The sequence below is a fragment of the Triticum aestivum genome, unplaced genomic scaffold, assembly GCF_018294505.1.
Source record: "Triticum aestivum cultivar Chinese Spring unplaced genomic scaffold, IWGSC CS RefSeq v2.1 scaffold54592, whole genome shotgun sequence".
Classification (NCBI taxonomy): Eukaryota; Viridiplantae; Streptophyta; class Magnoliopsida; order Poales; family Poaceae; genus Triticum; species Triticum aestivum.
In genome coordinates, this window is record NW_025228115.1 from 84144 (window position 1) to 92708 (window position 8565).

General features: G+C 47.3%; 17 non-coding genes across 17 annotated transcripts; all 17 read left to right on the forward strand.

Annotated features, from left to right (window-relative positions):
- Nucleotides 1-436: 436 nt before the first annotated feature.
- Nucleotides 437-555, forward strand: LOC123173268 (5S ribosomal RNA). Its single transcript, XR_006486053.1, has one exon. It is a non-coding gene; the product is annotated as a 5S ribosomal RNA (ribosomal RNA).
- A 372-nt stretch (nt 556-927) lies between these two features.
- Nucleotides 928-1046, forward strand: LOC123173104 (5S ribosomal RNA). The gene has a single exon (XR_006485898.1). It is a non-coding gene; the product is annotated as a 5S ribosomal RNA (ribosomal RNA).
- Nucleotides 1047-1416: 370 nt separating this feature from the next.
- On the forward strand, nt 1417-1535 carry LOC123173211 (5S ribosomal RNA). The gene has a single exon (XR_006485998.1). It is a non-coding gene; the product is annotated as a 5S ribosomal RNA (ribosomal RNA).
- Nucleotides 1536-1906: 371 nt separating this feature from the next.
- On the forward strand, nt 1907-2025 carry LOC123173130 (5S ribosomal RNA). Its single transcript, XR_006485922.1, has one exon. It is a non-coding gene; the product is annotated as a 5S ribosomal RNA (ribosomal RNA).
- Nucleotides 2026-2396: 371 nt separating this feature from the next.
- On the forward strand, nt 2397-2515 carry LOC123173223 (5S ribosomal RNA). The gene has a single exon (XR_006486009.1). It is a non-coding gene; the product is annotated as a 5S ribosomal RNA (ribosomal RNA).
- Nucleotides 2516-2888: 373 nt separating this feature from the next.
- LOC123173324 (5S ribosomal RNA) lies at nt 2889-3007 on the forward strand. The gene has a single exon (XR_006486104.1). It is a non-coding gene; the product is annotated as a 5S ribosomal RNA (ribosomal RNA).
- A 369-nt stretch (nt 3008-3376) lies between these two features.
- LOC123173280 (5S ribosomal RNA) lies at nt 3377-3495 on the forward strand. Its single transcript, XR_006486064.1, has one exon. It is a non-coding gene; the product is annotated as a 5S ribosomal RNA (ribosomal RNA).
- A 372-nt stretch (nt 3496-3867) lies between these two features.
- Nucleotides 3868-3986, forward strand: LOC123173051 (5S ribosomal RNA). Its single transcript, XR_006485847.1, has one exon. It is a non-coding gene; the product is annotated as a 5S ribosomal RNA (ribosomal RNA).
- Nucleotides 3987-4355: 369 nt separating this feature from the next.
- Nucleotides 4356-4474, forward strand: LOC123173292 (5S ribosomal RNA). The gene has a single exon (XR_006486075.1). It is a non-coding gene; the product is annotated as a 5S ribosomal RNA (ribosomal RNA).
- A 370-nt stretch (nt 4475-4844) lies between these two features.
- LOC123173161 (5S ribosomal RNA) lies at nt 4845-4963 on the forward strand. Its single transcript, XR_006485951.1, has one exon. It is a non-coding gene; the product is annotated as a 5S ribosomal RNA (ribosomal RNA).
- Nucleotides 4964-5335: 372 nt separating this feature from the next.
- LOC123173335 (5S ribosomal RNA) lies at nt 5336-5453 on the forward strand. Its single transcript, XR_006486115.1, has one exon. It is a non-coding gene; the product is annotated as a 5S ribosomal RNA (ribosomal RNA).
- A 371-nt stretch (nt 5454-5824) lies between these two features.
- Nucleotides 5825-5943, forward strand: LOC123173279 (5S ribosomal RNA). The gene has a single exon (XR_006486063.1). It is a non-coding gene; the product is annotated as a 5S ribosomal RNA (ribosomal RNA).
- A 371-nt stretch (nt 5944-6314) lies between these two features.
- LOC123173403 (5S ribosomal RNA) lies at nt 6315-6433 on the forward strand. Its single transcript, XR_006486179.1, has one exon. It is a non-coding gene; the product is annotated as a 5S ribosomal RNA (ribosomal RNA).
- A 369-nt stretch (nt 6434-6802) lies between these two features.
- On the forward strand, nt 6803-6921 carry LOC123173244 (5S ribosomal RNA). The gene has a single exon (XR_006486029.1). It is a non-coding gene; the product is annotated as a 5S ribosomal RNA (ribosomal RNA).
- Nucleotides 6922-7293: 372 nt separating this feature from the next.
- On the forward strand, nt 7294-7412 carry LOC123173377 (5S ribosomal RNA). The gene has a single exon (XR_006486155.1). It is a non-coding gene; the product is annotated as a 5S ribosomal RNA (ribosomal RNA).
- A 371-nt stretch (nt 7413-7783) lies between these two features.
- On the forward strand, nt 7784-7902 carry LOC123173232 (5S ribosomal RNA). Its single transcript, XR_006486017.1, has one exon. It is a non-coding gene; the product is annotated as a 5S ribosomal RNA (ribosomal RNA).
- Nucleotides 7903-8271: 369 nt separating this feature from the next.
- LOC123173246 (5S ribosomal RNA) lies at nt 8272-8390 on the forward strand. The gene has a single exon (XR_006486031.1). It is a non-coding gene; the product is annotated as a 5S ribosomal RNA (ribosomal RNA).
- The last annotated feature ends 175 nt before the right edge of the window (nt 8391-8565 follow it).

Genomic DNA, 8565 nt, shown 5'->3' on the forward strand with positions numbered 1-8565 from the left:
AAGCGTGCTTGGGCAAGAGTAGTACTAGGATGGGTGACCTCTTGGGAAGTCCTCGTGTTGCATTCCCTTTTTAATTATCTTTTGCGCCTCGTGACAAACATATCGCATGTGTGCGATATATATTAACCCCGTTATATTATTTTTGACATTTGTGATATGTTTTAGCTCGCTGCTCATTGGTCACGCGTCTAGAGGCGGCTTTGTGGCGCGAGGAGCGCGTTCTGAAAGGGGTAAAAAATACGTGTTGCTGCGGTATAGAGGGAGGGGTGGAAACCGTGGTAAACTCGTCTCCGTGTTTGAGGGGGGGGAGTAAGTAGTATATATAGGGCATTATCTATTATTAGGCAACGGTTGTAATGGTAGTAAGAATGACAATCATCTTTGCAGTGGACCTGGGAGTGGCAAGCATAAGGGACGAAGGCGGGGGTAACATGTCGGATGCGATCATACCAGCACTAAAGCACCGGATCCCATCAGAACTCCGAAGTGAAGCGTGCTTGGGCGAGAGTAGTACTAGGATGGGTGACCTCCTGGGAAGTCCTCGTGTTGCATTCCCTTTTTAATTAATTTTTGCGCGTCGTGACAAACATATCGCATGTGCGCGATATATATTAACCCCGTTATATTATTTTTGACATTTGCGATATGTTTAGCTCGCTGCTCATTGGTCACGCGTCTAGAGGCGGCATTGTGGCGCGAGGAGCGCGTTCTGAAAGGGGTAAAAAAATACGTGTTGCTGCGGTATAGAGGGAGGGGTGGAAACCGTGGTAAACTCGTCTCCGTGTTTGAGGGGGGGGGGAGTAAGTAGTATATATAGGGCATTATCCATTATTAGGCAACGGTTGTAATGGTAGTAAGAATGACAATCATCTTTGCAGTGGACCTGGGAGTGGCAAGCATAAGGGACGAAGGCGGGGGTAACATGTAGGATGCGATCATACCAGCACTAAAGCACCGGATCCCATCAGAACTCCGAAGTGAAGCGTGCTTGGGCAAGAGTAGTACTAGGATGGGTGACCTCTTGGGAAGTCCTCGTGTTGCATTCCCTTTTTAATTATCTTTTGCGCCTCGTGACAAACATATCGCATGTGTGCGATATATATTAACCCCGTTATATTATTTTTGACATTTGTGATATGTTTTAGCTCGCTGCTCATTGGTCACGCGTCTAGAGGCGGCTTTGTGGCGCGAGGAGCGCGTTCTGAAAGGGGTAAAAAATACGTGTTGCTGCGGTATAGAGGGAGGGGTGGAAACCGTGGTAAACTCGTCTCCGTGTTTGAGGGGGGGGAGTAAGTAGTATATATAGGGCATTATCTATTATTAGGCAACGGTTGTAATGGTAGTAAGAATGACAATCATCTTTGCAGTGGACCTGGGAGTGGCAAGCATAAGGGACGAAGGCGGGGGTAACATGTCGGATGCGATCATACCAGCACTAAAGCACCGGATCCCATCAGAACTCCGTAGTTAAGCGGGCTTTGGCGAGAGTAGTACTAGGATGGGTGACCTCCTGGGAAGTCCTCGTGTTGCATTCCCTTTTTAATTATTTTTTGCGGCTCGTGACAAACATATCGCATGTGCGCGATATATATTAACCCCGTTATATTATTTTTGACATTTGCGATATGTTTTAGCTCGCTGCTCATTGGTCACGCGTCTAGAGGCGGCTTTGTGGCGCGAGGAGAGCGTTCTGAAAGGGGTAAAAAATACGTGTTGCTGCGGTATAGAGGGAGGGGTGGAAACCGTGGTAAACTCGTCTCCGTGTTTGAGGGGGGGAGTAAGTAGGATATATATAGGGCATTATCTATTATTAGGCAACGGTTGTAATGGTAGTAATAATGACAATCATCTTTGCAGTGGACCTGGGAGTGGCAAGCATAAGGGACGAAGGCGGGGGTAACATGTCGGATGCGATCATACCAGCACTAAAGCACCGGATCCCATCAGAACGCCGTAGTTAAGCGTGCTAGGGCGAGAGTAGTACTAGGATGGGTGACCTCCTGGGAAGTCCTCGTGTTGCATTCCCTTTTTAATTATTTTTTGCGGCTCGTGACAAACATATCGCATGTGCGCAATATATATTAACCCCGTTATATTATTTTTGACATTTGCGATATGTTTCAGCTCGCTGCTCATTGGTCACGCGTCTAGAGGCGGCATTGTGGCGCGAGGAGCGCGTTCTGAAATGGGTAAAAAAATACGTGTTGCTGCGGTATAGAGGGAGGGGTGGAAACCGTGGTAAACTCGTCTCCGTGTTTGAGGGGGGGGAGTAAGTAGTATATATAGGGCATTATCCATTATTAGGCAACGGTTGTAATGGTAGTAAGAATGACAATTATCTTTGCAGTGGACCTGGGAGTGGCAAGCATAAGGGACGAAGGCGGGGGTAACATGTCGGAAGCGATCATACCAGCACTAAAGCACCGGATCCCATCAGAACTCCGAAGTTAAGCGTGCTTGGGTGAGAGTAGTACTAGGATGGGTGACCTCCTGGGAAGTCCTCGTGTTGAATTCCATTTTTACTTATTTTTTGTGCCTCGTGACAAACATATCGCATGTGCGCGATATATATTAATCCCGTTATATTATTTTTGACATTTGCGATATGTTTTAGCTCGCTGCTCATTGGTCACGCGTCTAGAGGCGGTTTTGTGGCGCGAGGAGCGCGTTTTGAAAGGTGTAAAAAAATACGTGTTGCTGCGGTATAGAGGGAGGTGTGGAAACCGTGGTAAACTCGTCTCCGTGTTTGAGGGGGGGGGGAGTAAGTAGTATATATAGGGCATTATCCATTATTAGGCAACGGTTTTAATGGTAGTAAGAATGGCAATCATCTTTGAAGTGGACCTGGGAGTGGCAAGCATAAGGGACGAAGGCGGGGGTAACATGTCGGATGCGATCATACCAGCACTAAATGACCGGATCCCATCAGAACTCCGAAGTTAAGCGTCCTTGGGCGAGAGTAGTACTAGGATGGGTGACCTCCTGGAAAATCCTCGTGTTGCATTCCCTTTTTAATTATTTTTTGCGCCTCGTGACAAACATATCGCATGTGCGCGATATATATTAACCCCGTTATATTATTTTTGACATTTGCGATATGTTTTAGCTCGCTGCTCATTGGCACGCGTCTAGAGGCGGCTTTGTGGCGCGAGGAGCGCGTTCTGAAAGGGGTAAAAAAATACGTGTTGCTGCGGTATAGAGGGTGGGGTGGAAACCGTGGTAAACTCGTCTCCGTGTTTGAGGGGGGGAGTAAGTAGTATATATAGGGCATTATCCATTATTAGGCAACGGTTGTAATGGTAGTAAGAATGGCAATCATCTTTGCAGTGGACCTGGGAGTGGCAAGCATAAGGGACGAAGGCGGGGGTAACATGTAGGATGCGATCATACCAGCACTAAAGCACCGGATCCCATCAGAACTCCGAAGTGAAGCGTGCTTGGGCGAGAGTAGTACTAGGATGGGTGACCTCCTGGGAAGTCCTCGTGTTGCATTCCCTTTTTAATTAATTTTTGCGCGTCGTGACAAACATATCGCATGTGCGCGATATATATTAACCCCGTTATATTATTTTTGACATTTGCGATATGTTTAGCTCGCTGCTCATTGGTCACGCGTCTAGAGGCGGCATTGTGGCGCGAGGAGCGCGTTCTGAAAGGGGTAAAAAAATACGTGTTGCTGCGGTATAGAGGGAGGGGTGGAAACCGTGGTAAACTCGTCTCCGTGTTTGAGGGGGGGGGGAGTAAGTAGTATATATAGGGCATTATCCATTATTAGGCAACGGTTGTAATGGTAGTAAGAATGACAATCATCTTTGCAGTGGACCTGGGAGTGGCAAGCATAAGGGACGAAGGCGGGGGTAACATGTCGGATGCGATCATACCAGCACTAAAGCACCGGATCCCATCAGAACTCCGAAGTTAAGCGTGCTTGGGCGAGAGTAGTACTAGGATGGGTGACCTCCTGGAAAATCCTCGTGTTGCATTCCCTTTTTAATTATTTTTTGCGCCTCGTGACAAACATATCGCATGTGCGCGATATATATTAACCCCGTTATATTATTTTTGACATTTGCGATATGTTTTAGCTCGCTGCTCATTGGCACGCGTCTAGAGGCGGCTTTGTGGCGCGAGGAGCGCGTTCTGAAAGGGGTAAAAAAATACGTGTTGCTGCGGTATAGAGGGTGGGGTGGAAACCGTGGTAAACTCGTCTCCGTGTTTGAGGGGGGGAGTAAGTAGTATATATAGGGCATTATCCATTATTAGGCAACGGTTGTAATGGTAGTAAGAATGGCAATCATCTTTGCAGTGGACCTGGGAGTGGCAAGCATAAGGGACGAAGGCGGGGGTAACATGTAGGATGCGATCATACCAGCACTAAAGCACCGGATCCCATCAGAACTCCGAAGTGAAGCGTGCTTGGGCGAGAGTAGTACTAGGATGGGTGACCTCCTGGGAAGTCCTCGTGTTGCATTCCCTTTTTAATTATTTTTTGCGCGTCGTGACAAACATATCGCATGTGCGCGATATATATTAACCCCGTTATATTATTTTTGACATTTGCGATATGTTTAGCTCGCTGCTCATTGGTCACGCGTCTAGAGGCGGCATTGTGGCGCGAGGAGCGCGTTCTGAAAGGGGTAAAAAAATATGTGTTGCTGCGGTATAGAGGGAGGGGTGGAAACCGTGGTAAACTCGTCTCCGTGTTTGAGGGGGGGGAGTAAGTAGTATATATAGGGCATTATCCATTATTAGGCAACGGTTGTAATGGTAGTAAGAATGACAATCATCTTTGCAGTGGACCTGGGAGTGGCAAGCATAAGGGACGAAGGCGGGGGTAACATGTCGGATGCGATCATACCAGCACTAAAGCACCGGATCCCATCAGAACTCTGTAGTTAAGCGTGCTTGGGCAAGAGTAGTACTAGGATGGGTGACCTCTTGGGAAGTCCTCGTGTTGCATTCCCTTTTTAATTATCTTTTGCGCCTCGTGACAAACATATCGCATGTGTGCGATATATATTAACCCCGTTATATTATTTTTGACATTTGTGATATGTTTTAGCTCGCTGCTCATTGGTCACGCGTCTAGAGGCGGCTTTGTGGCGCGAGGAGCGCGTTCTGAAAGGGGTAAAAAATACGTGTTGCTGCGGTATAGAGGGAGGGGTGGAAACCGTGGTAAACTCGTCTCCGTGTTTGAGGGGGGGGGGAGTAAGTAGTATATATAGGGCATTATCTATTATTAGGCAACGGTTGTAATGGTAGTAATAATGACAATCATCTTTGCAGTGGACCTGGGAGTGGCAAGCATAAGGGACGAAGGCGGGGGTAACATGTCGGATGCGATCATACCAGCACTAAACACCGGATCCCATCAGAACTCCGTAGTTAAGCGTGCTTTGGCGAGAATAGTACTAGGATGGGTGACCTCCTAGGAAGTCCTCGTGTTGCATTCCCTTTTTAATTATTTTTTGCGGCTCGTGACAAACATATCGCATGTGCGCGATATATATTAACCCCGTTATATTATTTCTGACATTTGCGATATGTTTTAGCTCGCTGCTCATTGGTCACGCGTCTAGAGGCGGCTTTGTGGCGCGAGGAGAGCGTTCTGAAAGGGGTAAAAAATACGTGTTGCTGCGGTATAGAGGGAGGGGTGGAAACCGTGGTAAACTCGTCTCCGTGTTTGAGGGGGGGAGTAAGTAGGATATATATAGGGCATTATCTATTATTAGGCAACGGTTGTAATGGTAGTAATAATGACAATCATCTTTGCAGTGGACCTGGGAGTGGCAAGCATAAGGGACGAAGGCGGGGGTAACATGTCGGATGCGATCATACCAGCACTAAAGCACCGGATCCCATCAGAACGGCGTAGTTAAGCGTGCTTGGGCGAGAGTAGTACTAGGATGGGTGACCTCCTGGGAAGTCCTCGTGTTGCATTCCCTTTTTAATTATTTTTTGCGCCTCGTGACAAACATATCGCATGTGCGCGATATATATTAACCCCGTTATATTATTTTTGACATTTGCGATATGTTTTAGCTCGCTGCTCATTGGCACGCGTCTAGAGGCGGCTTTGTGGCGCGAGGAGCGCGTTCTGAAAGGGGTAAAAAAATACGTGTTGCTGCGGTATAGAGGGTGGGGTGGAAACCGTGGTAAACTCGTCTCCGTGTTTGAGGGGGGGGGAGTAAGTAGTATATATAGGGCATTATCCATTATTAGGCAACGGTTGTAATGGTAGTAAGAATGACAATCATCTTTGCAGTGGACCTGGGAGTGGCAAGCATAAGGGACGAAGCCGGGGGTAACATGTCGGATGCGATCATACAAGCACTAAAGCACCGGATCCCATCAGAACTCTGTAGTTAAGCGTGCTTGGGTAAGAGTAGAACTAGGATGGGTGACCTCTTGGGAAGTCCTCGTGTTGCATTCCCTTTTTAATTATCTTTTGCGCCTCGTGACAAACATATCGCATGTGTGCGATATATATTAACCCCGTTATATTATTTTTGACATTTGTGATATGTTTTAGCTCGCTGCTCATTGGTCACGCGTCTAGAGGCGGCTTTGTGGCGCGAGGAGCGCGTTCTGAAAGGGGTAAAAAATACGTGTTGCTGCGGTATAGAGGGAGGGGTGGAAACCGTGGTAAACTCGTCTCCGTGTTTGAGGGGGGGAGTAAGTAGTATATATAGGGCATTATCTATTATTAGGCAACGGTTGTAATGGTAGTAATAATGACAATCATCTTTGCAGTGGACCTGGGAGTGGCAAGCATAAGGGACGAAGGCGGGGGTAACATGTCGGATGCGATCATACCAGCACTAAAGCACCGGATCCCATCAGAACTCCGTAGTTAAGCGTGATTTGGCGAGAGTAGTACTAGGATGGGTGACCTCCTGGGAAGTCCTCGTGTTGCATTCCCTTTTTAATTATTTTTTGCGGCTCGTGACAAACATATCGCATGTGCGCGATATATATTAACCCCGTTATATTATTTTTGACATTTACGATATGTTTTAGCTCGCTGCTCATTGGTCACGCGTCTAGAGGCGGTTTTGTGGCGCGAGGAGCGCGTTCTGAAAGGGGTAAAAAAATACGTGTTGCTGCGGTATAGAGGGAGGTGTGGAAACCGTGGTAAACTCGTCTCCGTGTTTGAGGGGGGGGGAGTAAGTAGTATATATAGGGCATTATCCATTATTAGGCAACGGTTGTAATGGTAGTAAGAATGGCAATCATCTTTGAAGTGGACCTGGGAGTGGCAAGCATAAGGGACGAAGGCGGGGGTAACATGTCGGATGCGATCATACCAGCACTAAATGACCGGATCCCATCAGAACTCCGAAGTTAAGCGTCCTTGGGCGAGAGTAGTACAAGGATGGGTGACCTCCTGGAAAATCCTCGTGTTGCATTCCCTTTTTAATTATTTTTTGCGCCTCGTGACAAACATATCGCATGTGCGCGATATATATTAACCCCGTTATATTATTTTTGACATTTGCGATATGTTTTAGCTCGCTGCTCATTGGCACGCGTCTAGAGGCGGCTTTGTGGCGCGAGGAGCGCGTTCTGAAAGGGGTAAAAAAATACGTGTTGCTGCGGTATAGAGGGTGGGGTGGAAACCGTGGTAAACTCGTCTCCGTGTTTGAGGGGGGGGGAGTAAGTAGTATATATAGGGCATTATCCATTATTAGGCAACGGTTGTAATGGTAGTAAGAATGACAATCATCTTTGCAGTGGACCTGGGAGTGGCAAGCATAAGGGACGAAGGCGGGGGTAACATGTCGGATGCGATCATACCAGCACTAAAGCACCGGATCCCATCAGAACTCTGTAGTTAAGCGTGCTTGGGTAAGAGTAGTACTAGGATGGGTGACCTCTTGGGAAGTCCTCGTGTTGCATTCCCTTTTTAATTATCTTTTGCGCCTCGTGACAAACATATCGCATGTGTGCGATATATATTAACCCCGTTATATTATTTTTGACATTTGTGATATGTTTTAGCTCGCTGCTCATTGGTCACGCGTCTAGAGGCGGCTTTGTGGCGCGAGGAGCGCTTTCTGAAAGGGGTAAAAAATACGTGTTGCTGCGGTATAGAGGGAGGGGTGGAAACCGTGGTAAACTCGTCTCCGTGTTTGAGGGGGGGAGTAAGTAGTATATATAGGGCATTATCTATTATTAGGCAACGGTTGTAATGGTAGTAATAATAACAATCATCTTTGCAGTGGACCTGGGAGTGGCAAGCATAAGGGACGAAGGCGGGGGTAACATGTCGGATGCGATCATACCAGCACTAAAGCACCGGATCCCATCAGAACTCCGTAGTTAAGCGTGATTTGGCGAGAGTAGTACTAGGATGGGTGACCTCCTGGGAAGTCCTCGTGTTGCATTCCCTTTTTAATTATTTTTTGCGGCTCGTGACAAACATATCGCATGTGCGCGATATATATTAACCCCGTTATATTATTTTTGACATTTACGATATGTTTTAGCTCGCTGCTCATTGGTCACGCGTCTAGAGGCGGTTTTGTGGCGCGAGGAGCGCGTTCTGAAAGGGGTAAAAAAATA